Here is a 27,620-nt window from a genome sequence, read left to right as displayed (position 1 = left end):
ACAACCTGACTCAGTGCACAATAGCTGTGTCCAAGAGTGGTTGCTGACACCTTAGGGATAGGAGCTATGAGATGTCCTCTGCTCTTTTAGTGCAGCACCCAGAGCCTGCACCAGGTCTGTTGACAAAACTGTGGCACGATTCTGGTACTTCTCACCATCTGATTTTCAAAAATGTTTCAAAGCCATGAGAATTGAACTTGAAATACTGTGGAGTGAAAATTGGCTTTTGATTCTTGAGCTTTGCAGTTAACAAATACAGTACTGTATTTAAGTAAAATCTTTGTGGTTAGGCAAATTGTTTCATGTTTCTGAGGCCTGGGGTTCAATTCTGCAACCAATTTCATGTATCTGAGATTCTACAATGCCAGGGAGCGTAGATGTAGCAGATGAATTATTTCATTGCTTATATCTTTCCTGCTTCTCTCCATGCAAAGAGTGTGATATTTAAATGTCATGAGATCTTTTGCTGACCTAGGCTTGGATTGCAAACCAAAAATTAAGTGCAAAGGTCTCCCTGGAAATTGTTTCATGTTCTCCTGTAAGGTCCAGTGGAGTGAGTGGCTCCACAGAACTCTGTTTTGCTTCTGATCTTTCTGCTCCCATTTTTTGTTTTCACAAAACACTGGAAAATTAAAAAATGGTTTCAGCCAGATCAAAGTGAAAAACTGTCCACAGCTGTGATATTCTAGTTTAAGTTTCACCACGCTTCTTTCAAGTCCTTTCTCCAAAGGCATGGTTTCTACTGCAGTGCTTCCTTGCCGAAGCTACTGTCTTATGTATATCTTCTATCCAAACTGTTAAGTTTCTGAGCCTGTGCGTTCTATTCTGTGTAACAGGTTTGCTCTGCAAAAGCCATTTCTTTGCTGCATCAACCACCATCACTGTTCTGGCAGCTTTGCAAGCATGACAGTGTCAGCTGCAATATAGACAATGTGGGGAAGGTGATGGCAATTCTACAGAGAGCTGCTTTCAAAAGAGAACATGGCTGTAAATGTTATAGCCATGTGTCCTATCTCTTTGATTTTTCAAATATCTGATATTTTGCTTTATAAAGATAGAACAGATCATTATTCTATGTAGGTTGCTCCCAAAGTGTCTTCTATTTGTTTCCATAAGAACTACAACAGAGACAGAGCACAGAGAACACTTTGATAGAGAAAATCCTCTGCTACAAGACACGATATTTCACCAGCAATGAACTACATGCTGTGCTTATAGAAATCTTCACCAGTGGAAGTGCCCCATTCTTGTTGCCATTGCTGAAATGCACCATTTACCCCTCACTATGCTTACATTCACTGTTTGCTTTCCACAAACATTCAGCAAGAAACTGTGTCTATGGGTGCCATTTTTTTCCTCGTGGAGGAATTCAGTTCCACTCTTTTGCTTCATACACATTTTCACAACAGACACCTTTCTGTCAGACTACCCCTCTGCTGCTGTCTGTCACAAAGCAACAAAATGTAACAGAACAGTGGAAGGAAGGTTCAGCCTCTACTGCCGTTCCACCAACATCTGCCTCTGATATTGTGGGTCAACAGAATAAAATAAAGGCATTACTTCTGGAGCAGCCCTCAGCCCTAGTATGCACGTTATCAGTTGGGCTGAAGTGAAGCTTCAAGTAATTCTCCTTTAGACAAGTTTTCTGGTCTGTCACTTAGCACTGCCCTCTTGCTGAAGTTCTATTTGAGATGCTTATAGACACTACAAGCTTTTACTATTTTCTTTTTTAAGGCACTTGGTCTAAACGTGTCATGGAGGAGCTAAACCAAGCAAAAGAACAGATACCATCCTTTGCTTAGGCCTTATTACACAGCTGGGAAGGGAAGCTTTTGCATATTTTTCCCGTTAGGAGAGCCTGTCCAGCACCAGGTAGGAAGCAGCATTTCTGAAAGGCAGTGTCTTCAATCAAACATGGTCTTATGAACTGCAGTAACTAAGCATATTAAGGAGTTGTAATTAATTATGTGATGCATCTTTTTGCATCTTTCTCAGGCAGTGACAAGAAAAATCTAATTCCCATTTCTAAGATTGGGTGCTCCATGCATTGTCAGCTGATATTTTGGGTTTTCAAGTTGTATTTCATAGATGCCAAACTGATAGCTTTAGAGAACGACAGCTTAGCTTCAAGAGAGGGATCTCTTATCAAAATTGGGTCTGTGTGAATAACTGTCAAAAGCAAGGAAACCTGAGAGCCTGGAGGAATGCTGTTATTGGGCTGGTGCTGACCAGTTATCTTGGTGATATAGTCGGTGACAGATTTAGCTCATGAACAGTGGATAAGCATGGAAAATGTCTGTTTTGGCTCCCTCATTCACAACAGTCCTCAAATGCTATAAAATCACTGTGGCTAGATTGTGAAACATCTGAGCTGGGGACATGTCAAATAAAGATCTGCAGTGCCTCTATAAGGGAAGAGAAGAAAGATCATAGGGAAATAATTGTTAAAAATTGTGTAGAACATTTTATCGTAGTGCGCCAGGATCTCATTCCTGTTTTTCTTTTAAAATCTATTATTGTTACTGTGGTCAAATATAAAACTCCATCACATCAAATGCTGCAAACATTAATCATCTTTTTTATCAATAGTTTCACTAAAAAAAAAAACAAACAGTATAGCGGCAATTAATCATAACTCTTCAATGCTACTAGCTAGGAAGAAAAAGGTTAACAGCACATTCTGTTATACTGGTTAAAGATGCTTCTACAGCGGCATTTGCTCAAATGGTTGTTTTACACATGTGGTGGCATCATCCAGTTTAATTCCTGCTGTGTTTCTTTGCCAACAACTGCTAGTGAACATTTGCCCACCTTCCCTGCTGCTGAGTAGTATCAGGATTAGATGCAGGGAGGCGAGCAGGCTTACAGCTTCATCTGTTGGCACCACAGGAATGCAGGAGCAGAACAGCATGGCAGTTGAGAAAACTTTCAAAATCATCAGTTTTAAGGTCTTGCCTTGAAATGACTATTTCCTGACAGGGGGGAAGGTTATCTTCCCCAAGCTGTGCCCTCCCGCCCCCTCAAAAAAAAAGATGGGAGTGGGTGGGAGGGACTGGAGGGACAATAAGAACATCTTTCTCAAATGAAATCGTGACGGACGTTTATTCTTTGTCTGCTCTAGCTGGAAGGTACGTCCGCAAAACTGCTGGGAAGTGGGTTTTTACATAGGAGTACCTGTCAGGAAAACACTGGTCCTGTCTGGCTCTGCTGGCAATAAAAATGTTAGGGGCTTTAATACATCTTAGACTTGAAGATGGTGGCTAGCTCACAGCAACAGGCATTTTCCTCCCCTCACCAGAGGAAGCCACTTTTCCCTCAGTAGTTAGCAAAAGTCTAAAAAAAGTCTAAAAAGAGAATGACGTGATTACAGAGAATCATGTTTTGAGGAAAAAGTGGTAGAGACATAGAGCTGTATTTTCTGAGCATTTATACTAGCTTTTGCCTGCACTTCAGAATAGCTGAAATTTACTTTCTGAACCCCATGCGTTTCTTATATATGAGATATACCATTTTAAGTGACTTTGTAAAATCACTTGTCTGCACATACAAAAAAGTGCCAAAGAGACACAACACAGGTAAAGGAAATGATATCTGTGTTCTTCCCATTGAGTTATTGAGATGTAAACTGTGTGCTTGTTGCATCCAAACATGTTGCTACAATGGATGATGCCCTTGTTCGTAGCAGAGCTTTCTCAGAGGCATTCAAGGTGAGGCTGGATGGGGCTTTGAGCAACCTGGTCTAGCCAGAGATGTCCCTGCCTATAGCAGGGGGTTGAAATTAGATGATCTTAAAGATCTTTTCCAACCCAAACCGTTCTATGATGTGGTTCACTATCAACAGTCAGTTGAGCAAAGAAGCTAGAAGCACTAGCAAGCAGCCACTGCAGCCTTTTAGCTACAAGCATAGTCTTAATGGCTCCTTATAGTTTTTTAAACTAGCTGAGTACAGGGTTAAACAGAATAATAGTCTGTCTCTCATCCTTTTGTTTTCTCGTTGTTTGTCCTCTGTAAACACATGGTAAGTGTCTCCATTCTTAACTTTGATTTTGGTTTTCCTGTGATCCATCAGCAATGCCTGTTCATAGTTGATTTAATACTACACTTTCATGCTCAGACAATGCTCAGCTATGACACCAAGCAATCAGCTTAGATTGTCCACTGACAGCTCAGAACTAATCAAATTTGTTCACATGAAGATGGATTTGGACAAACTGGGCTGACATCTCCAAAGCAGCCATCATGGTCTGTAGTAGCAGTGGTGCACATTAACAGGCTCGAGACCACACATTCATGCATTAGACCTAGCAGTTTTAAATGAGCTGTTATTATCTATCAAATAATACGTACTGTTAAGTAGCAAAGATATGTCCAAAGGAATTGTTGTGATCTACAGCAACAACTTTATTTCTCTTTTACTTCAACAAACTTTTTTTTCTTTAATCAATTGCTTTTCTACTTGATTACACTGTTAATAAAGAAGCACACAGACAATATTGAATGACACACTCAGAATTTGTGAAGCCTGCACAGACCACTAATGTTGAATGCTTCATCTGTAGCTCATCTTGACAGGTAATAGTAGTTACAGAATGAACCTCACATATATACTATTTGGAACACCAAGAGGTATAAAAAGCAGCTGAATTTTCCTTGTTTTTGCATGTATCTTTGCCATCCAGAGGAATGTTTACAGTGCTGCAATCTCCAAGTGGGCTTATGTTCAAATCCTAGTACTAGCTTGGTGAGTAGAATAGCTAGCCACACTAACACTTACCTATTACAGCTGTCTTTGTGATTCAACACTACTTGTGCTTTTAGAGGACACCGGTCCTTAGGGGTTTCCAAACTTTTTATGTTGAGCATTTCTGACGGTAAAAATGTTGTGAGCACTTATTTCCAATGCATACTAGTTTATGGAGAGTTTGCTCCAGTGAATTGGAGCAGCTCTTGCTTCAGCCCGATAGTGCACTAGCAGGCATCATACAGCCCTCCAGCCTGTGCCTTTCACCTCCTTACCTAGCTGTTGTCTATTAATGTGTGGACTAGCTTGTCTGATCTAATTTGCTGCATCTCCCAAAAAAGTTAGCCTCCTCTTAGCTGCTGTTTTCCTAAACTCAGTGACTACAGATAAAAAAACGTAACAATGTTCTTACGAGACCAATGTTTTATGTCACAGAAAAGAGTGAAAAGAGGTCGAACTTTTCTCACAGCCAGGACTCCTAAAGTGGCAGAAGCCACCCAGATATGTTTTACCCATATTATAGAATCATATTTCCCAGTACTGTGCAAGGAGGCAAATGTGCCAGTCTGGCTGAGATTAACCTCAGAGGAAGGAATAATTATTCATTCATTCATTCAGACAACCAGCTGAAAAAGATTTTGTCTCTTTACAAGTTTTACAAGTCTTTACTGTCTTCTTACAAATGCTGTGGATTTGTTTACACTGGTGTAGGCAAACTCACTTTTAATGCATTACTCTGAGTATGTGATAGCTTCCTCCTTCAATGTCTGTCATATTGAAAGGGTACTTTTGAAGTGGTTCTTTGGAAGACAGGACTACATGCCAGCACCATAAAAAGACCAGAATTGAGTTGAGGTTTTATGAAAAATTATGGAAGTTCTGGATAACACTTTAATTTCTAAGATGCTCATTGCATACAGATCCAGGTGAAGCAGATGAACCTGATGATTAGACCACTGAGCCTGAGTGAAAGGAAGTTAGAGAACAAGACATGAGAGCAGAAACAGCCTGGGATGTGCAGAGTTAATGGGGACAGCAAATAATATAAAATGATAGTCAGGGTAAGTTGAACAAAATAAATTGATCTAGGGAGTTGAATGCAGTACTAAAATTTGGTATCTCCTTTTTTAGAGCCTGTAGGAGTGGATGAAGAGTGGAGAAAGCATGGCTTTTTTCTTCCTGATTATTAGACTGTGAGATACAGGAGAGTAAACTGAATGAGTCTATATTGACTGGTTTAGCCAAACACTTCCTTGTTTCTTTAGCATTGTGTGGTTTGTGGTACAGTTTATTACTTGCTTTATCCCTTCTTGGCTTTGCATAAAGGGAAGAGCAGCTTGGTTAGTGTTACTTAGTTTGTGTGATTGGCCTCCTTGACAGAGCAAATAATAGGAAAAAAACTAACCCTTGATGGAAAGTGCTAGGCAGCCTTTCTTGGTGCAAGCTGTGACCAGAAAAGAGGTGTACCAGGAAATACTGATGGATTAGTGTGTTGACTCTTGTGTAGAATAGTTTCCGGGGAAAAAAAGAATTCTTGGTGCACCTGCAGGGAAAGGAGGAATGTTATATCTGTGATGCAGAGGACTCTTGTGGATAAAAAAGGAACATTGGTTGCATGTCTGGAGAACTAAGAGCAAATCTGAAGATGCTTGGGCCTTGGTTCCCTTGTGAGGTGTGAGCTCCATAGCATAACACAGTCTGGTTTGTGAGAGTGATGATGAGGGATTAGGAAACTCATTTGTTCTTGTCTGTGACTTAGGATTTCTTACCGTCTCTACGAATGATCTTCCAAGGTACCTGATTCTTTCTGGATTGTGATGTGTAGCTTGGAGCCTAAAATTGGTTGAGGGAAAATCTGACATATGTTGGGGAAAAAAAGCTTTTGCATTTCTATCATTATCTGAGCAAAAGTAGTATAATCATGTCCATTCTCTCGTGACCTATATGTAAAGGTTTGCATATGTGTTTGTGCTGTTAGCCTTTGCAGTTTGTCCCTTTGTTTAAATAGAAGGGGTGAGGGCTCTGAGACTCCAGGGTACATATTTAAATCATGTGAATGACTTCACCAGTGTCATCCTGAATTATTGAACTACAACAATATATGTAATTCATCTAGCTGGGAGAGAGCTTTGTAAATACTGTTTTCATATATAATTCCATGAGGGAGGTGGGGAATATATAGATCATCAGGACTGTTGCAATTGAGGTTTGGCTCTATATCCAAAATATGTAAGAATTTACACTGATGGCATAAGCCTCTTGCAAAGTACTCATTCACAAGTTCATTTTTTTAAAAAAATGTCATTTATAGAAGAAATAAGTTATGAAGGAATTAAATTTTGTGCAAGAAACCCTGGAAAACAAGATCACAAATAACAAAACATACTGTTTAGAGCCCAGATGGCTACATAAAGTAAATAGCTGTTTCCTCAGTGGAAACATAGGCAATTTGGCTGTGTGAAGCTCCAATTCCAGCAGAGATCCTTGAAACAGATGTTGATGTTGCTTGTGCATGGAAACTAGTAAAAAACAAGATGTTCAGGTAACATGAATGTAATGACTGACAACCTCAGATTTCTTTGTCTGTAGGCAACATGGTCTTAAAACAAAAATGTGATCATTACAGAGCCTTGAAAATAAGTGGCATTCTGTACAGATGCTATGATAAGCCACATGCTAACATATGCCTGGCTAGGATACTTGAGGATTTTCAGTAATTTTCTTTTGTCTGAAACTGATAGGCCAGTGGAATATTTCAAGCCCAAAAATAAAAATGCAAGTTGAATCTAAATGTAGGTAGGAATATGTAGATACAGGCATAGATAGCTAAGAATTTATAATATATTTTCCTATATAGAGAAGAAAGAAGAAATTAATTGCTTATGTTCTTCATGTCATGATAACTTAAAAAATTGTTCTGTATTAATTTGTTTTTCACTAACATGTTTATGTTACCATTTCTTATATGTCTGATCAGGCTTGTCCATAGATTGTTACATTCTTGACTCAAGCTGATTCTGAGAAATGTGAGTTCAAGAATATGTTTTCTGGAGGCAATGCTAAAAGTTTGTCAGTGGAACGTGTTTCCTCTCTACATACTAAGTATTAAAAGCAGTAGTTTTGCAAAACAAACTAACAAACAAAAAAACTGACCTTCCTGTTCTTCAAAAGCTCTCATGACTTGCATTTAGTAAGTGTGGTACATCAATTTTCTGACTGACAGCAGTAAAGCTGTAATATTTTGCTGGTTGACCTAACTGAATCCTCTTCCATGAAGACCCAGAATACAGAACGTGTGCAGCAGGTTAGTTTGTTCTTGAGTGGCTAGTGGGAATACTCTCAATTGCTCCAGCATATGCAAGATCAGGTTGTAAGGTTTACACTTTGAAGCAGTAATGAGTTGCAGAGCTTACAACATCTGCTTATTCAGTAACACCAGTCTTAACATGGTTACACAGATGTGCTGGGACTAAGGGAGACTACCACTGACTCTATACATTTTGGGGTGAGTTGACCATAGGGTGGTGAAGAAGCCTGATAACAGCCTGTTTTCTCCTTTTTCCTCTTTAAAAATACATCCAGGAGGATAGCATCTGGGCAATGGTGTTTACACAAGTCAGTGGTCCAAATGCATACCTAAATTATGAGAGATCTGCATTTAATTTCTTGCTCAGTCTGAGGTGATTCAGTTCCCTGTAGGATATTCTGAACCATGGGTGTTCTGAGGAAATCCGACATCTGCACAGATCGGTTCTCAGTTTGATGAGGAAACACATGAATTCATTGCAGTAGGGTCAGCATTTATGCAAATATTGTTAAAATGTAGCCTACTCCAAAGTTTAATTGGTGAGAATTTAGTGTTCTCGGAAACAAAGAAAACAGCAGTAGGAAGCCAGGGTATGTTGCATCAGTAGCTCAGTAAGCTCATTGTCATGAATTTCCAAGCTTGTCTGTTGTTTTTTCCAAGGTTAGATCTGATATCAAGAGGCCTCTGGGGCAAAGCAAATGCAGAGCATTTCATAGTTCTTTGGGTAAGACAGGAGATTCCTCATCTCCTCTCCAAATTTTGAGTCATCTATACTGGAAAAATTTCAGTAGAAGACAAATTTGTATTTTCTGAGTGATTCAAAGCAGCAGATTTGTTAGCTGGCTGTGTCAAGGTACCCTAGTAATTTACCACCTTGGACTAATTTAATTCCCCAAAGAGAAAAAATGAGGAAACGTTCTGCTAATAGCTGTTCAAGTACCAAGGTCCTTTTAATCATTGATCTCAACAGAGAACCTTACAGTCATTGCAAGGGATTTGATGAAGTGGATGGTAGAGAGCTACTGTTATATCTACTGGAGAGTGTTGGAACAGCTCAGTTTGAAACTACATCCTCAACTGTTTGTGCTGAGCAGACCCTCCTCTGATCAGATAATAGCCTCTACTTTCGATAGGGAAGGTTCTCAGATCTCTTCACATCTTGATGTTCTGATGCCTGGTCATCTTGTTGCTCAGTCCAGGGACAACAAGTGAGCTCCGAAAGCATGCCGCTCACTGCAAGACTTGCAACCCTTTGTCTTCCGAGGCTTAGTTAGAATGAGGGAGTGGGAAGATAGCGTCGTAATTCAGAATCTCAAATCATTCTCTTGCCCATTCTCTCTACTACATTTTCTCTATCTGTGATAACAGACATGTGCTTGTCTTTTAGCTGAAGATATCACTTTCCTGCACTTAGAAAATATATATTTTATACTAAGAAAGCACCAGAAGTGTTTCTCAAAAGAAATAGTTTAATGCTAAATTACAGTGCCTCTGCTGCCTTATGATACTGCTCCTCTAACACACCTGTGTCAGCTGAGTCAACAAGCTAAACAACACACATCCCAGTATAAATTTCAGCAATCTTGACACTTCTGGATCATAGTGTTACACTTCTTAACTCAGCTGTCAGCAGGCAGAAAATGTGGTGGTACTGTCAGCCCACACAGATTAGGGCTGAGTATCACAAGGAGGTTTTTTGTATGCTCTCTCCAAGAAATCCTCTTTTTAGATTCTTTCTGCATTTATAATAATAATGGGCTGGGCTTGCTACTCTTACCAATTAATGTCTAGTGCTAGTACCACAAGAAACAAACACTGCTTTGCTGATTTATTCTCTGAAGAATCTCTTTGATACAGAACAAAAAAAGAAAAAGAAAAAAAAGGAAAAAAAAAGAAGCAAAAAAATCTGAATTCTTTCAAATTCTTTCAGTTTCAGAGGACACTCCTGCAATTTGGACACCTGTTAGTCTGAGCAATGCCACAATGAAATCAGACTCAAATTGCTTTATTCAGTAAAGATAAGTAGATAAAATCACAGAAAATAAAGTCAGAGTAGAGTAAATTCTCACTCCACTCACAGCTGCTAGCTTAATGGAATTGCCTTTCTCATGGAAAGCACAGCTGCTCCAGCTCTGCCTGCAGCATGCATATGTGCCCGGGCTGGAAGTGATTGTGGAGCTGCAGCAAGGTTCATTCTGAGCAGCCAAGGTGGCTGTCAAAATAGACCTTCTTTGGTCTATTTTGGGCACAGAAGAAAAGCATTTTGACCAAAGCATGCCTGGCTTCTGTTTGGTGGGAAGCTTAGCTGAAAACTCAGTTTGCAAATTGCTCAGTATAAATTTCCTGATGGACCACCGTCTTTCGGGTGGTAGAGGGTCTTGTGTAACTTTTGTTTTCTCCCCCTGGTAACTTCAGTGCATTTCCTTGTTACAGACAAGCGTGTGTCCTCACAAGTTGGCAGGTCTTTTCAAACCAGACTGCTGGCCTGGCTGCACAAGTGTCACTGGTGCCTGGCTTTTGCAGATCATGTGGTCCACATCTGTTACCCTCAAAATAAAGAAGTTTTTCCTCATGTTGATATGGAACTTCCAGTGTTTCAGTTTGTGCCCGTTGCTCGTTGTTCTGTCACCGCTGAAAAGAGCCTGGGCCCATCCACTTGACTCACTAAATATTTATATGCATTGATAAGATTCCCCCTCAGTCTTTTCTTCTCCAGGCTGAACTTTGCAGGTTTAATTCTATATGGGAATGCGTAATTCGACATGCATTCAGTTCTGGTTTGTGAGTGTGATCAGTAGTTACACATACAGGGCTAGTCTTCTTTTTTTTTTCCCTTCCACTACTCGGCTCATATTATAGAACTGCTTTAGCTTATGCCACAACATACACAATAGGACACCATGCCTTAGTTTGCAATTTCTGAGTGAGAATTATCAGCTCCTTTATCTTGCAGGGAAGCTGAAAATAAGTCAAATAATGTATTGCAAATGGTCTGATACTGCACTGACAAACACAAAGAAATAATGCAGTTTTAGAAGTTGGTCTAAATAATATGCAAAAAATAAGGCTCTAGACTGGTAATGAACAGTGACAGAAGGAAAAATTATTGAATCGTTGCTCATTTAGTGAACGTGATTCCTGCTGTGCACTGGATGAAATTGATCCCGTGGGGAAAATAGAAAGACTACAATAATTCTTACAAAAGGAGGAATGAGTTATGGTCACAGAAGCAAGCTTAAATTTAATGTTTTCTCACTTTTGAGTGATGTGTGACCACTGAAAGATATTTCAGAAAAATTGTGTAAGGGTATTTTATTAAGGTGATTGTATATCTTTTGAATAGAGAATGGAATATGTAACAATTCAGTTCTGGAGCATTAACCTAATACCTACTGGAGGTGTCAGTAGAGAGAAAGTACTGAAATGCCTAAAGTCACTTCAACTTAGAGAAGCTAACCAGGCAGCATGCTGTGCTGTCATCTTCTGCATGGGGGAATGTGAGCCTTCTCACAAGGAAAGGAAGCTCCTAGCCTGGTAGAAGAGGGAGCCTATGGTGGATGTCACTGTAGCCAGGTGGGTAGTTGGCAGTATCCCTATTCTGGAATAAAGCATAAGGACATAGCCCAGCTTTGATGAATAAACTGGTCTGTGAAGAATGGGATTGATAATAAATTGCTAAATGCCAATAGATTTCCATAGGGTCAGTGTGAATTAGCCTTCTCATAGATTTCAAGTTTTTTTTTTTTTCCAAAATGTGTTTGTTTTTTTTTTGTTTGTTTGTTTTTAATAGATGAATTTAGTTTTTTATGTTCAAGAAACAATTGCTGGAAGTTATTGACACAGATAATATACCTATATTCCCTTATTGTATTCTTAGAAAAGACAGAAATATTTTGACAGAAAATCTCTAAAATACCCATTTTGAAAGTTATAATTTAGGTAAATTCTAAACAATTGAAAGCAGGATTTTCTAATGAGAAACATCAAGGAATGTTAATAATAGATGTTATTTCCAGCCATGTTTGTGATAATACATGATAGCATTTTTAAGGTAGAGAGCTGTAAGCCCAAAGTGAGGCAAATGTATGTAGTCATCTTTTACATTTTAATGGAACTAGTTAATGAGTCTGGCATGCTTTTGAAAATGCTTTAATTTATTCTTTGCAAAAAAGTAGAAGTTGTTAGTACAAAATACAATTTCTGAGTTATACTTCTGGAGTGTATAAAACAGATCAGTGCTGATACAAACTAGGAAATTCAAAATTATTGTTTACATTGTGTGCTGTCTCAGCAGCATTCATTGTGGATTTATATCATGATTAGTTTGTTGTGTTTTCCCTACAGTGAGCTTGACTTGAAATGGGAAACTCCCCTGGATTTAACTGTTGCACCTGATTGCGTTTATTTTTTTTAAACTTCCAGACAGTAGCTCTAAGGCATCTGTGCGTGTCTATTTCTATGAGAAAGCCAAAAAAAATTTTGCTTCTGTATCTGATCTATCAGATGACTTCAGTTTTGTTCTATTTTATACAAGGTGACCTTTGAATTTGTCAAACAGTATTTTGATTATAAAACATTGCATTGGCCAGCTCTGAATTTTGTGCATATACCTTAAATTAAATTGCATTTTTATCTTGTAGATCTCATTGAGAAGAAACGGGATCTACTATAGCAGGCTTTTTTTTTTTTTTTTTTTTTTTTTAAGTCAGGTTCTGTAATTAGTATCTATCTCCTACTTAATTGGTATTTCATCAAAATTGTGAGTATATAGCATGAGTGTGTGCATAGAGTTGGATAGAGTGTCTGGGGAGCAGTTTCCATACCTGAAGCTGCATTAGTGGAACAATATTGCTACAGATGGGAAATGTTGTTTCACCTTTGTATAAATGCATAATTCTGATAATTGTCTGTCTTGCCTTGATGGATGAAATTCTCTTCATGCCAGAGGGTTTATGAGTTTTTTTTCATTAATACAGCTAAGCTAAAAATCCATCCATCTTTCAAGAATTTCATTGAGAGCAAAGAATTCAGACATCTTGTGTTGGCATGGAGTCATCCTGTAGTTTCTCCTACCCTTCTGCAGGTTGTCATCTCCCAGCCAGTGCAAGACTGTACTCTGGCCGTGGCTTCCCATAATTCTGCATCTTGTCCTTTCTTGTATCCCTTGAAACTAGGGAAAAAGAAAAAGAAAAAGAAAAAAAAAAAAGGGAGGATAAACAGTATAGTTACCCTTCAAAGAGCATTGGGATCAACCTCTAAGCAGCTGAAACTACCAGAAACCAAACAATGGCTTACTGCTTATAAGCAGTCCTTTTTACTTTGTTTAGGCTGTGAAGGTGCAGCCTTCTCCACCGATGCTTTACCCCTGTTGTGGAACTAGTAGATCGTTGCTATTAGGGAGGAAGACTGAAAATATAGGATAAGATCCAGAGCATCTCGCTGGCTAAGCAGAACAGATGGGAAGCATACTGCTCTGCCCTCCTCAGCAGGTTATAATCTGGCGGTTTATATAGGAGATTTAATGTGGATAAATAATAGAGAGAAGGGAAAGTCATATTTGCTTAAAATTAGGGTTTACAGAATGATGTGCCCTACTGATAAATCAGTCCAAAAATACTTCGAGACTCGTTTTTCAACTCCTTTGACAGTCCCTGGTGTCCCAGTTTGAAGGACAGACTGTGGATTTCACTTCCATTATCCCTCCGCTTCCTAGCAATGTTACATCTCCCAGTTTTTCTAATAAAGAGTTCTTCCCTTTGTGAGGTAAATAAATTAGCAATTTAGAAAGGTTGACCAGAAACAATCCACCAAGCAGAGTCCAGACCTGTGTGAGTGACAGCACTATCTTACAAGTTCTATAAATACTTGGTGTCACCCCATGCACATCTTCCTTGGATTTTGCATTTATTTCTCCCTACATTATACACCAACATTGGTAGCAAAATATGGAAAAGAGGAGACAGAGCTGAGATTAGGGGCTGGAAACATTTTCACAGCAGTATCTTGTCAGCTTTCCAGCACACTCTGACTTATCAAGATCCAAACACTCACAGCTGGTGCATATTTTAATGCCAAATGACTGGCATGGCTGAAATTGGAATTCACAGTCTCTCAATGCGCTGTACTAGCACATTTAGTCAGCGCATTGCTTTTGTGTGACTCTTTTAAAGTTAAGTTACATTTCAATGAAGGCATTTTTATGGAGGCACTGTGAACTTGCACAGGAGAGTGTATGGTTTGGTGTGCCAAGTGTCTGATTAAAATTAGAAGTAAAAAAACATGAAAAGCCCTGCTAATTTACTGCCCTAAAATTGTCAATTACAGCAGTGCCAAGCAGTCTGGAAAGAGCTACTGTTCTTCCAAAGGCAGAACAGTGCCAACTCCAAGGCAGAAGAAAGAAGAGGAAATATTTGTCAACTCTATCCAATAGCTGGTCACATAGAGGTAAATTCTCCAACTTCAGTTGTCTCACTGATAGTTGGAATAATGCCTGCTTTTGTTGTTTGGGATTTTTTGTGTGTTTATTTTTAATTTTTAACTTTTCCATCATTTTATTCTTTTCTGTTGGTATTGTGGTGGCTTGCTGTGTTACTTAATGCCTACCTGCATATTCTACCTCGTCATGTTTCCTGAACAGCTCAATATGTAATGGCTAGAGAAAAATGAAGGCCATTTCCCTTGTAAGAAGAGCTATTCAATTATGCAGTGAGATCTTGCCTTGATTTTGATTCTCTGAATGTCTCAAAGAGTACCAGTGCAGTGAAAGTGTCCACCCAACGAGGCGTTCTGTGGCACAGACTTTGAGTCTGTCAGCATGAGGGCCACCTTTGGGATCATCCTTCAAATGATAGCACTGGAAAGGTTGTGTCATCCAATGTGTCATCCAAATACTGTGGTATTTGGGGATAAGTTCTCATAAGTTAAGGATGTCTCAAATGCTGTTTAAATTATTCTAGAGTCATGGAGCAACTCAGATTCAGTTCATTAAAATTCCTACTAGGCTGTGAAACGAACTGAATCCAGTTCAATTCAATGGAAGAAAGATCTCATGATGAGAGATGCTTTTGAACTCTCCAGACCTACAAAAGTTTTCTGTCCTTTTCATGTGATACGTATGTTTATAAACAATCATCACTGTGAACTAATTTAACACAGATGAGGGCAACAAATCTGTCAGTATTTCATAAACCTATTTTGTGGGTTTTTATTCCAACCTGCTTTCTTTGCTTTTTCTTTTCTTTTAAATCCTGGATTTTTGTTTGTTTCAATGACAGAAATACAGACATAAGGATGAACAAAACAATATACAGTATATTGACCAGTCTTTAGAAGTGATTAATTAAACATTTCAGCAAAGGCAGTCTGTGGTAATTGAGAACAAAACAGAACATAATTTCTATATCTGGGCAGTTATTGAGAAACACATGGAAAACAAAATGAGCCACAGATGGGATAAGACATTAAATAGACCAACAGGGATGTGCAGGCCAACATTGTCACATACCATATTGGACAGAGTGAAAAATCTCTACCATTAACGTCTTTGCCCCCTCTTGCAAATATGTTCCAGAGTTGAAAGAGATGTTTCAAAGAGCAATGGGAAAATATGGTCAAGTACTGAAGTAAGAAGTAAGGGGAGGCCAAAGTGCTTGGCTTAGAAAAGTAGTAGTTCATTTTTTCTTGGAGGCCGCTCTCAGATAAATGAAAACCAGACTGGCTGGCATTCGTATCTGTTCTACGTCAAGAGCTCCTGTCTCGGTAACTAAGGAGGTTCAAAGCTAAGACCTTAGCACGGCCCTGTCTGACTGCACTAACATGGAAGGAAAATAAAATCATTTTTCCCAGAGGTTCAGAGCATGTATGCCTCCCAGTGGCCTTAAGAGCAGTTTCACTATTGCCTTCGGTGGCAGCAGAAGGAGACTGTGAACAGTGGATTTTACAAATGGACTATGTACATATGCTACATCACAGAATCACAGAATTGTAGGGGTTGGAAGGGACCTCTAGAGATCATCGAGATCCCCCTGCCAAAGCAGGTTCCCTACACCAGGTCGCACAGGTAGGTGTCCAGGCGAGACTTGAATATCTCCAGAGAAGGAGACTCCACAACCTCCCTGGGCAGCCTGTTCCAGTGCTCCGTCACCTCACCTAAAGAAGTTCTTACGCACATTCGTGCGAAACTTCCTGTGCTGCAGCTGATGTCCGTTTCCCCTCGTCCTGTCTCCACGTACCACTGAAAAGAGACTGGCCTCACCACTATGGCTGCCACACCTCAGATATTTATAAACCTGGATCAGGTCCCCTCTCAGTCTTCTTTTCTCAAGGCTAAACAGACCCAGTTCACTCAGCCTTTCTTCATAGGGGAGATGCTCCAGGCCCTTCACCATCTTTGTGGCCCTCCGCTGGACTCTTTCCAAGAGATCCCTGTCTTTTTTGTACTGGGGAGCCCAGAACTGGACACAGTACTCCAGATGAGGCCTTACCAGGGCAGAGTAGAGGGGGAGGATCACCTCCCTCAACCTGCTGGACACGCTCTTCTTAATGCACCCCAGAATGCCATTGGCCTTTTTGGCCACGAGGGCACACTGCTGGCTCATGGCCAACCTGTCGTCCACCAGGACGCCCAGGTCCCTCTCTGCAGAGCTCCTCTCCAGCAGCTCATCCCCCAGCCTGTATTGGTGCATGCAATTATTCCTCCCTAGGTGTAAGACCCTACACTTGCTTTTGTTGAACCTCATCTGGTTTCTTACTGCCCAGCTCTCCAGCCTGTCCAGGTCTCGCTGAATGGCAGCACAGCCTTCAGGCGTGTCAGCCAATCCTCCCAACTTCGTATCATCAGCAAACTTGCTGAGGGTGGCCACTATCCCCTCATCAAGGTCATTGATGAAGATGTTGAACAAGACCGGACCCAGCACAGACCCCTGGGGGACTCCACTGGTTACAGGTCTCCAGCCAGACTCTGCACCACCAACGACGACTCTCTGCGCTCTGCCAGTCAGCCAGTTCTCAACCCACCTCACTGTCCACTCGTCTATCCCACACTTCCTCAGCTTGGTTATAAGGATGTCGTGGGAGACAGTATCAAACGCCTTTCTAAAATCAAGGTAGATTACATCTACCGCTCTTCCCCCATCCACCCAGCCAGTGACAGCATCATAGAAGGCCACCAAGTTGGTCGAGCATGACCTCCCCTTGGTGAACCCATGCTGACTACTCCTGATAACCTCCTTTTCTCCCAGTTGTCTGGAGATGGTATCCAGCACAAGCTGTTCCATCACCTTTCCAGGGACAGAGGTGAGGCTGACAGGCCTATAATTACCCGGATCTTCCTTCTTGCCCTTTTTGAAGACCAGAGTGACATTGGCTATCCTCCAGTCTTCAGGGACCTCCCTTGTTGTCCAAGACCTCTCAAAAATGATGGAGAGCGGTTCGGCAATGACCTCCGCCAGCTCTCTCAGCACACGTGGATGCACCCCATCAGGTCCCATGGATATGAATATACATGCATAAGAATAATGCTAGTGCTCCAATATGTGGTACATTACAGGCTGAGACTGTGGTTTTCCAGTATCATGGAACAATTTAGAATCATAGAATCATTCAGGTTGGAAAAGACCTTAAAGATCATCAAGTCCAACCACAACCTGGCTGTACTACCCTAACAACCCTCCACTGAATCATGTCCCTGAGCACCACATCCAAACAGTTTTTAAACACATCCAGGGATGGTGACTCAACCACCTCCCTGGGCAGCCCATTCCAATGCTTAAAGAAGTTTGTTCTGATATCCAATCTAAATTTACCCTGGCACAACTTAAGGCCATTTTCCCCTCATCCTGTCACCAGTGAGAAGAGACCAACCCTGCTCTTGCTGTAAGCACCTTTCAGATATTGGCAGAGAGCAGCAAGGTCTCCCCTCAGCCTCCTTTTCCCAGACTGAACAGCCCCAGTTCCTTCAGTCTCTCCTTGTAGGCCGTATTCTCCAAGCCCTTCATCAGCCTTGCTGCCCTTTTTTGGCCCTGCTCCAGCACTTCATGTCCTTTCTGTTCTGAGGTGCCCAAAACTGAACGCAGTTCTGGAGGTGAGGCCTCACCAGTGCCGAGTACAGGGCAGGATGACTTCCCTGGTCCTGCTCACCACTCCATTCCTGATCCAAGCCAGGATGCCATTGGCCTTCTTAGCCACCTGGGCACACTGCTGGCTCACATTCAGCCGACTGTCCATCAGTACACCAAGATCCCTTTCCATCAGGCAGCTTTCCAGCCACTCCTCCCCAGGCCTGTAGGGTTGCCTGGGATTGTTGTGACCGAAAGGCAAGACCTGACATTTGGCCATATTGAAACTCATACAGTTAACATTGGCCCATCGATCCAGTCTATGCAGGTCCCTCTGTAGTGCCTTTCTCCCCTCAGGCAGATCAACACTCCCTCCCAACTTGGTGTCATCAGCAAACTTACTGAGGGTGCACTCAATCCACTTATCAAGATCATTAATAAAGATGTTAAAATAGAAGCAGCCCAGCACAGAGCCCTGGAGGACAACGCTTGTGACCGGCGGACAACTGGATTTAAATCCATTGACCACAACTCTTTGGGTCCAGCCATCCAGCCAGTGTTTCACCTAGCGGAGTGTATGCTCATCCAAACTGTGGGCAGCCAGCTTCTCCACGAGAAGCTGTTGTGAGAGATAGTGCCTTACTGAAAGTCTAGTCCAAGCAGACCACATCAACAGTCTTACCTTCATCCACTAAGCGGTCACCTTATCATAGAATGAAATCAGGTTTGTCAGACAGGATCTATCATTTGTAAACCCATGCTGATTGGTCAACTTGGTTGACCTTTAACTGGTCCATGATGGCTCCTGAGATTATTTGTTCCATAACATTCCCCGGCACGGAGGTGAGACTGATAGGTCTGTAGCTACCACAGTCATTTTTCTGGCCCTTTTTGAAGATGGACATCACGTTTGCCAGTCTCCCATCCACTGGGACATTTCCGGTTAACCAGGACTGCCAAAGAATGATGGAGAGTGTCTTGGCAACCACATCCGCCAACTCCCTCAGTGCTCTAAGGTGCAATCCATCCGGCCCCATGGAACTTGTGAGCATCCAGCTTTTGGAGCAGATCAAAAACCATCTCCTCATGGATCATGCAGGGCCTATTCTGTTCCCCATCTCTATCTACCAGCACAAGGGGCTGTATGCCCAGGGAGTAACAAGTCTTTACTATTAAAGACTGGGGCAAAAAAAGGCATTAAGCACCTCAGTCTTATCCTGATCCTTGGTCACCAAGTTGTCCTTGGTGTCCAACAATGGATGGAGATTCTCCCTAGCCCTCCTCTTGCTGTTGATGTATTTATAGAAATATTTATTGTTGTCCTTTACCTCAGTGGCCAAGTTCAGTTCTAGCTGGGCTTTGGCTTTTCTAATTTTCTCCCTGCACCCCTTCACTATGTACCTGTAATCATCATAATTATCTTGCCCACTCTTCCAGAGACCATAAACTTTCCTTTTGCTCCTGAGTTCCAACCAAAGGTCTTTATTCAGCCAGGCCTCCTTGCCTGTCGGCTAATCTTCTGTGACTTGGGGATGGTCAGCTCCTGCACCTTTAATATAACTTCCTTAAAGTATTCCCAGCCTTCCTGAGCTCCCATGCTCTCCAAAACATCCTCTCGAGGGACCCTCTCAACTGTGGTCCTAAAGAGGTTAAAGTCTGCCCTCTGGAAGTCCGAGGTGGCAGTTCTTCTGACTCCCCTCCGTGGTTCAACAATTTATCAAGTTATTAAGTGATGAGAAGAAATCGATGACATATTTTGCACACAGAATCTATAATCAAAAAAAAAAAAAAGCTCAAGTTTAAGGATAACAATCTTGAGGTACTTCACAAAGGTATCTCAGGTTGTCAACAAAAAGGGAAATAGCACCAGAACTGAACTGTCCTTGTTGTCCACTTGCAGACAACGTATTCAGTCCTTGCATATAGGATTTTTTTTTTTTTTTTTTTTTTCCAAAAGACCAGGCCTCCTCCAAATAATCGGGATACTTGCATATTTGGTATTAAATTCACTGAGAGTGGGGATAGGGCCATGATGGATCAATATCAAGTGTAATCCTCTTTTGACCTAAGCATTTTCATTTATTTTTCTCTTCAAATTCATGTTGTCTTCTTAGGGCACTCTTTCTTGTGCAGATTCCAAGATAGCATACATGCCAAACAGTGTTCTTCACATGTCTTTGATATTGCATATACTTAATGAGTTTGAGCATAATTTATTACCAGTAGAGAGCACTCTGAAATTAGAATTAATATTGGACATTCCATGAAGAAATTATGTTTTAGCCATAAATGCAGTGCGCAGTGCAGAATTAAACAGATTAATTTTTAAGCATACAATGTTTGTACATGAAAAAGTAGCTTATTTTTGCCATTTGATTCTTTAAAGACCAAAGATTTGAATTTTCTGAATACAGTGTAAAAGAAAACATGGTAGAGTTCTTTAGTTTAACCTTTACAAGTATGACTACTAGACGTCATATTTCTATCTTTCCCTTATTTTATTTATTCGTAGATCTACTGTAAATAGTATTTACAGCACGTGACTTTTCCTTTGTTTCCAAACTTGAAAATTATTTGATTAACAGTGAATAGTGATGAGCAGTACGTTGTTGCTTTCATTTCGGTTTACTTATTTTTATTAATTTTCAGATTACAACCCAAAGCCTGTTTTTCATCAGTAACTTCATATAGTGTTTCATTCATACGATTGAAAGATATAAGAAATATAAAACATTGCCGTAATCAATAAGCTTAAGTTCTGACTTTCAATCCTGCTCTGTTTAGAATGCGTTTATCTATGTACTAAATCACATCATCATTGCAATTCTGTCGATCTTGCAGTTTTTTAATTTTCCTTACCATGTGTTCTAATTACACTACTCTTTTTGAACTTGACAGGGCTTGCTTTCAAATTCTGTTTTGGTATTTCGCTTCACCCTATAATGTAATGGTGGTTTTTAAATTCTACCCAGTCCTTCTTGTGCTGGAGGGCTCTAATTTTACTACATGACCCAGCAAAAGGATGAAACAATTAAGGATAAACTCCAGAATTTAGTTCTTCTGGAGGTAAGAGCGGCTTACCTATCCATATAAAAAATATAGAGAATTTTATGCAGTGCAGTAAGCCTCGGTGTGTGGAGCTCCATCCAGACAGATTCTACTTTTCTTAGGCTCTTCTGGCTGAACCTCACTTTCTGTGCATTTCTCTTTATACTTGTGTGGATGGACATCCATACAGTTCCCTGTGCCAGGATGCTCTGTCATCCAGTTAGACAAGAACATATTGCACTCTGAGATGAAGCTGTGGATAAAGATCCACAGGAAACCTGCCTCTTCACTGTATGGAGAAGAAAGATTAAATGGGGCTAAAACACAGTCGAGATTAACTTTCATGTACTTAATGCAGGTTTGAAACATCACTACGTGCATAGCTGAGAGTTTTATATATAGATGATTAGGTAGTTCAGGAAAATAAAACATGTAGGAACAAAGCTGAATCAACAGTGTAGGCTTCTCAAGAGAGAGAAAGATGAAAGAGAAAGGTGTGTACTGTATATATTCATTAGCGTATGAACAAATAAGTGTGTGACCCATACCTCTGAATGCCTAATCCAAATTAACTCCTTTCATCACTGAAGAGTCTTTTAAGACCTATCCAACATAGACCAAATTTATTTCAACTTCACTAGTCACCAACACACTGATTTGATTTGTCTCTACAGGAATCTTTCTGATAACAGCAACATCATTAAAATAGAATCATTTAGTTCTAAATGTTGTGGAATGTGTGCCTGGTGTGCCAAACGCTAATGCATGGATGCCTTTACAGCACTTTGGTGGGGTAAAGGGAGATCTAGGTGTTTAATTTACATACTTGTTGAAATGGTAAATGTAATCATGTCAAGATGAGAAATTGATTTTTTGCTGTCACTGTCTGTGGAACACCAGTGCACCAGTTAAAAAAATAACACAGGTAAGAGCCATGTTGAATTGTAGTTTTTTTTTTAATTTTTATGGATCCTCTTAGGGAAAACTGCTTAATTTTAAGGGAAATGAAGAGAAGTATTAAGGAAGCTCTGTTCTAATGAAACAAAACATTAATGTTAGGGGAAATAAAGAGGCTTTATTTTCACGCTGATAAATTGCACTCTGGAACAAAATTTGGAGTTCTGCTCTAACTCCGTTTTGTAGTTTGTTCTTGCACAGCAGTTTTTATTTATTTATTGTCTATGTAACATCTGTGATTCTGTGATGTTAAATTGATATATATGCAAATACAAGTTTAAGAAACAACTTTTTGTCTTGCTGCCAAAAGTACTGGTGAGACAGAGATATTAAGACAAAAAATTTTACACATTTCAACTGTGTCAGTAGCCCTGCACTAATGCGCTTATTAACCTTTAATTAGAAAGTGCTTTTATCACAGTTTAATCTTTCCTTACAGAATATGCTTGGCAGGATTTAAAAAACAAGACAAAACAAAAACTTATACAGAGGACTAAATAGATAATCGCCGATTGCTTTGGATTCCAGACTTCTTGTTTATTTATTAGTAGGCTTTCCTATTTGAATGATATAAATAACCAAGGCGAAGACCCAGCTTGCAAGAAGCTATCTGGGTCTTTATCACTGAACAGAAGCTGTCACTTCGTGGGTGTGGTTCACTTGCTTCTTTCATGTATTTCTTGCTCTAGCATCAGCCAAGCCTCATCCCATGAGAACTTGTGGCTGCTGTTTTTCTCAGAGCTTCCTTATCTCAGGTTCCAGGGTTGTCTTTTTTTAGCTCACTTGTTGTGTTGCAATCTCTCCGTGGACTCCCCGAACTGCAGTGCGATAGGGCAGCTGAAGGGCATTGTTTAACTCTGTATCTTGGCTCAGATGTGTTTCACCTCTCTGGTTTTCAGAGGGAACTGATAATTAAAGATGAGAGGCTTGTCACTGTAGCATAATGTAGGAATACTTCAGAATCAAAAAGCTAGCATTGCAGTACTTGAGAGGAAATGAAAGTTCAAGGATGTCCGCATTATTAATCGCTTGTATTTCTGTCTGTGACAAAAATAATCTGTATTTGGTATGACTCTGTATGAATATTCACGTTTTAAAAAATATCAGTGTATTCTTTTACCAGTTTCCTCTTAATGGCTTTGCTGTTCTCTAGACACCTATAAAAATCTCACCTGATGAAAAAAGATTTGTACCTGAATTTGCCAACAATAAAATAAGAATACCTGTTGCCTAAATTTAATGTGCAATCTGTAGATTATAAATTCTCAGAGATAGAGATTGTCTTTTGTCCTGTGCTAGTAGGATACCTAGAGCAATAGTTTCATTGTAATTGACTGTAGGAGAATAGGTATTGAAACCTAATATTTCAACAGCTACAGTACACAAAATGTGTTTTGAAAGATGATATATAAAGGCCTCTATTGCAATCTGTAGTTGGTAAACAATATAAAAATAAAAAATATGACACTTCCCTTGTCTCTTCTGTGCCCACAGTCAAGAAAATGTAAAGCTCTAGACTTAGGGAAACCAGTGTTAGAAAATACTCTGCTACAAGAAATAGTATGTAGTAACTTAGTTTTACCTTTGCAAAGGTGCTTCTTAAATAAGACTTCAGTTAAGGCTGAATTATATTCCCTCACTTAAAAAAAAAAAAACAAAATAAAATATGCCAATTTAAATTAATTTTAATATAGAATATAAATTGTTTATACTTAACTAAGGTTAAATATAAGAATTGCAGTTCAAAGCACTGGATAAGAAAAACTCAGCTTTGGAGATGTAGTGGACTTGGTTCTAAAGCCTACTCTAGGAGACAAACACTGCACCTACAAGCTAAACTTGGCTTACTCTTCTGCTTGCTCTGGCTCCCTTGGCATCAGCCTCTCATTCGCAGATCACCAACATGAAAGCTTGGAGGAAAAAAGAGAAAGAAGGGGAAGCAGATTACCAAGTTGCTTCTTTTGCAAAAGCTCTTTCTGCCCCCGTATATCCACCCGAGTAGTGCAAACAGAAGCACCAACCAGCTTGAAAGGTCACATCAGAGCCAAGCTGAAGAGCAGCTGATATATGTAGCCTGGTCCTTCAGCAGCATGGAGAAAATCCAGGAAGAAACACACAGTTTATTACTGCTATTGCCTCGCCTCCCTTCTGTGGTATCTGTCCTTGCTAATGATGGCCAATCCCTTTCACTGTTGACTGGCCACAAGGAACTACTTGTCCCCAGAGAATTTTGCCCTTCACGTTTCTCTAACTTGAACTCATCAGTAAGTTTTTCTGCTTTGTGAGACATTATCTTTATGGACTGCTCTTTTTGAGTATAGCCTTTCCCTTTTTCTCTGGTCATACAGCCTTTTCCCTCTGCATGCTTTCACCTTCCTTCCTAAGAAGCTTCCCTGAACAATGAATAGAAACAGGAAGCCCATTACAGCTTCTTTTTCCTTCCCTTTCACTGGAAAGCATTAGGGCTTTTACACAGTGACCTTGAAGTAGCCTTCCTTTCCTAGCTCAGCCTGAAGTGATGATTGATGTACCTTTGAGGGGGCAAAGGCAAAGAAGGAGGTAAAATAATAATAAATAAATAAATAAATGCAGAAGAGGGGAGAAAATTTAGCCCCAGACAGAAATTCAGAGAAGAAAATTAAAAAAAAAAAAGAAACCAGCTCACCTGTATAGGCTCAAGTGTCTCCCAGTAGCTACCCCATGGAGATATGATTGTTCTATATTATGCTCTGTAGATCAGAGTCATTGGTTGATTGAGAACTTACGGTCAGATGCCTGGGGCTTCTTCTTCCAACAGAAACAAGTTGTTGGGTTGGTTTGTTTGATTTTTCTTTTTAATTCTGTTGGGAAAAAAAGAAAAAGAAAATTACAGTTTTTTCCTACAGTCTTATCTTAAAATGTTACTCCTATGAGTATCAATGGAAAATTCTTGAGTAAATTATGGCCATTTTCAGGAGTGCACACTTATCCAAAGATGTTTGGCTTCACTTTTTCACTGAGTGCCTGCTGACAAAGCTGTACTGGCGGAGTGTCGATCACCAGTGGACACTCATGTTTGGCAAAAAGTTCTGAGCAATTTTTCAAAAGAGGATGTCTAAAACATAAGTAACGTCAAGGAATATTCAGTGTTTGCTGTGATTCACTTTCCTACTTTATTTGGTTGTCAATTTCACCCTCTAAATTGTATTATTTAAATACATCCTTAATAAAATTTGCTTAAAAGTTATGGTAATGAGCACAATGTCAGAGAGTATTGAGTATTAGCATGTAATTTGGGTCGCTTACTATATCTTTGTGGCACTAAAAAATGATTCCCCTCACATAGTGAAGGGCAATAGTGAATAAAATGTCTTACTGAAGTGTACATGTGTCTAGCAGAGCTATCTTGTGAGCTTGCTGTGTAGTAAGTTCATCACCCTGGCATAAACAACAGCCAAATACAATCTTTTCCATTTCTCACAATGCCATCTGAAATTTCTTGATTTTGTGTATGTGGGCTCTTTATCTTTTTCAGTTCTACAAGAAAATGTTTTACTGGATGTGTGAAAGCTTCCCTCTGCTTTCGCACAAACAGGTACATTATGGAAGCAAGCAAGCATGGAAGGAAAGAAGGAATGGTCCTTTTTGCTAGCAGAACCACAAAGGTATGAAGTCAACTGACCTAAAAAAAATTGTAGACAAAATGAAGTACTTTTAATTCTTCCTTCTTGCCCCTGCTGTCTTTGACCTGACAGGCAGCCTGCCCATGCTTTTTTTATTAGTTTAGTCTGGATTCTTCATTCACCCATTTGCAAGTTCTAGCTCTTTTATGATAGAATTATGGCTGACCTTTGTTAAGCTGATGTTGGATGTGGTTCTTGGGAGCTAAGCCTCATCTTTTATTTGCAAGGCTCAGACCAGCATGCTCTATTTGAACGCATGCAAGATAAAAACTCTGATTATCTTCCTGAAGTTAAAGCTGTTCTCATACCTGTTAACAATTTGAAGGCTTTATTAGAATTATTTAAACTGTTTCCTTTTGAAGTAGAAGGAATGTTCATGTTAGCCAGGAGGCACTCTCTTCCCACCAAAAGCTTACATTTCTTTAAAGATTTTTCTTTCAGTGTGCTCTAGACAGAACACTCAGATACTACATAACTGTTATTCAAAGGTGTCAAGAAAAATGCTGGATACTTCTGACTCAGAAAAAAAAACATCCATGCCTTGCTTGTTGATGCACTGTATTTCTTGCAGCTTTATATCCAGATGGGTTTTTGCATTGTCACTGCACCTTAAGTTCAAAAGCGTAGAGATTTTTTCATCATACTCTCTTAATCCTTTCTGGATTTGCTCAGCAAGTATTTTCTTCCTGCAGGTTTCCCATTACTGCCAGGAATGTTTGTCCTTCAGTCCAACACACTTCTGTCAGTCATGCTAATTCAAATCCCTTATGTGGGATCCAAACAAGATAATTTTTGCTCTTTTCATTCTAACCGATCTAGTGTCATAATGATACTTGCCTGAAACTGGTGGTGAGCAGACCTCTCAGCATTTTACAGAGATTAATGAATTTGTCTTCTCAATGTCCCGCAGAGGCAGGAAAGCTTTGTGCAGAAAAGGAAACTGGGAATCCAGGGAGATTAATGGATTTGGTGAAGATTACAAGGGAAGTAGTGGCACAGAGGTGATGAGCTTTCTTATCTCCCAGTCCTGTCCTTGCATCAGGAGTCATCTTGCCAGAAAAAACTGCTGTTTCTATTACTACTAATAGGTTGGAGTTTTTTTGTTTTGTTTTGTTTTGTTTGTTTGTTTTTATCTAACGCTGAATATAGCCTATTTGGCTTCTTACTGATGAAAATAAAAAGCTATGTATTCCCTCTGAGAAACAGAGTAATTCAAGTAATAACAAATGCAGAATGCAAGGAGATACCTCTATACTTATGGATGTTCATGGTGAGAAGATATAGGCAGGGATTTCTTTTGCTCTGAGTTCATCTTGCAAGTTGACTCATAATAGACAAAATGTCAAGGACACAGAAGTGCAGAGAGCTACTTATATTGAGGCTACTTATTTATTAGTTCCTTGTTTGCTATTGTATACATCAGACCAAATGTCACCATTAAGTAGAATATCTCCACTATGACAATTTTTATAGCTGTTAAGGATAAGACCAAATTCTGCATGCCCCTGAGCTACTGGAAATTCAGACATTTCTCTCCATCCCAGTGCATAATGTTTGTTCCAGGCAGATGATCAAGTAAATTGGAAAAGATTCTTGTAGTAATATGGAGAAGCAAACCAGGTATTATTCATACATCACTGAGCATACTTTACTCTCACTGATTTAAAAGTGTTCTTCCCTGGAAAGGGACCTTATGTTTTATCAGTTCTCAACTACCAACGTGTTAAATATAATTTAGTACCCTATACAGAAAAATAATGTGTGGTTGAAACTCATCTCTGATTGCAATCTGTTCTGACATGTCAGTACATCTTATGACCCTCTTTATTAGTACATTTTTTCTTTGTGAG

The 27,620-nt window shown here is 39.8% G+C and overlaps 1 protein-coding gene across 2 annotated transcripts in view; it reads left to right on the top strand.

The window, feature by feature from the left end:
* Positions 1–27,620, top strand: part of FMR1NB (FMR1 neighbor) — a 70,516-nt gene that overhangs the window by 21,352 nt on the left and 21,544 nt on the right. The window contains exon 8 of one of the 2 annotated variants that reach the window (XM_085231018.1): positions 14,373–14,492. The exons of the other annotated variant lie outside the window; for it this stretch is intronic. The gene's annotated coding sequence lies outside the window, so the exon portion shown is untranslated. The remainder of the gene's footprint in view (positions 1–14,372; positions 14,493–27,620) is intronic. 2 annotated transcript variants of the gene reach the window in all.

Source organism: Meleagris gallopavo, chromosome 9 (genome assembly GCF_905368555.1).
Source record: "Meleagris gallopavo chromosome 9, MGAL_WU_HG_1.1, whole genome shotgun sequence".
Classification (NCBI taxonomy): domain Eukaryota; kingdom Metazoa; phylum Chordata; class Aves; order Galliformes; family Phasianidae; genus Meleagris; species Meleagris gallopavo.
The sequence above is the reverse complement of the archived record's forward strand: the minus strand, read 5'-3'. Positions and strand labels throughout refer to the sequence as shown.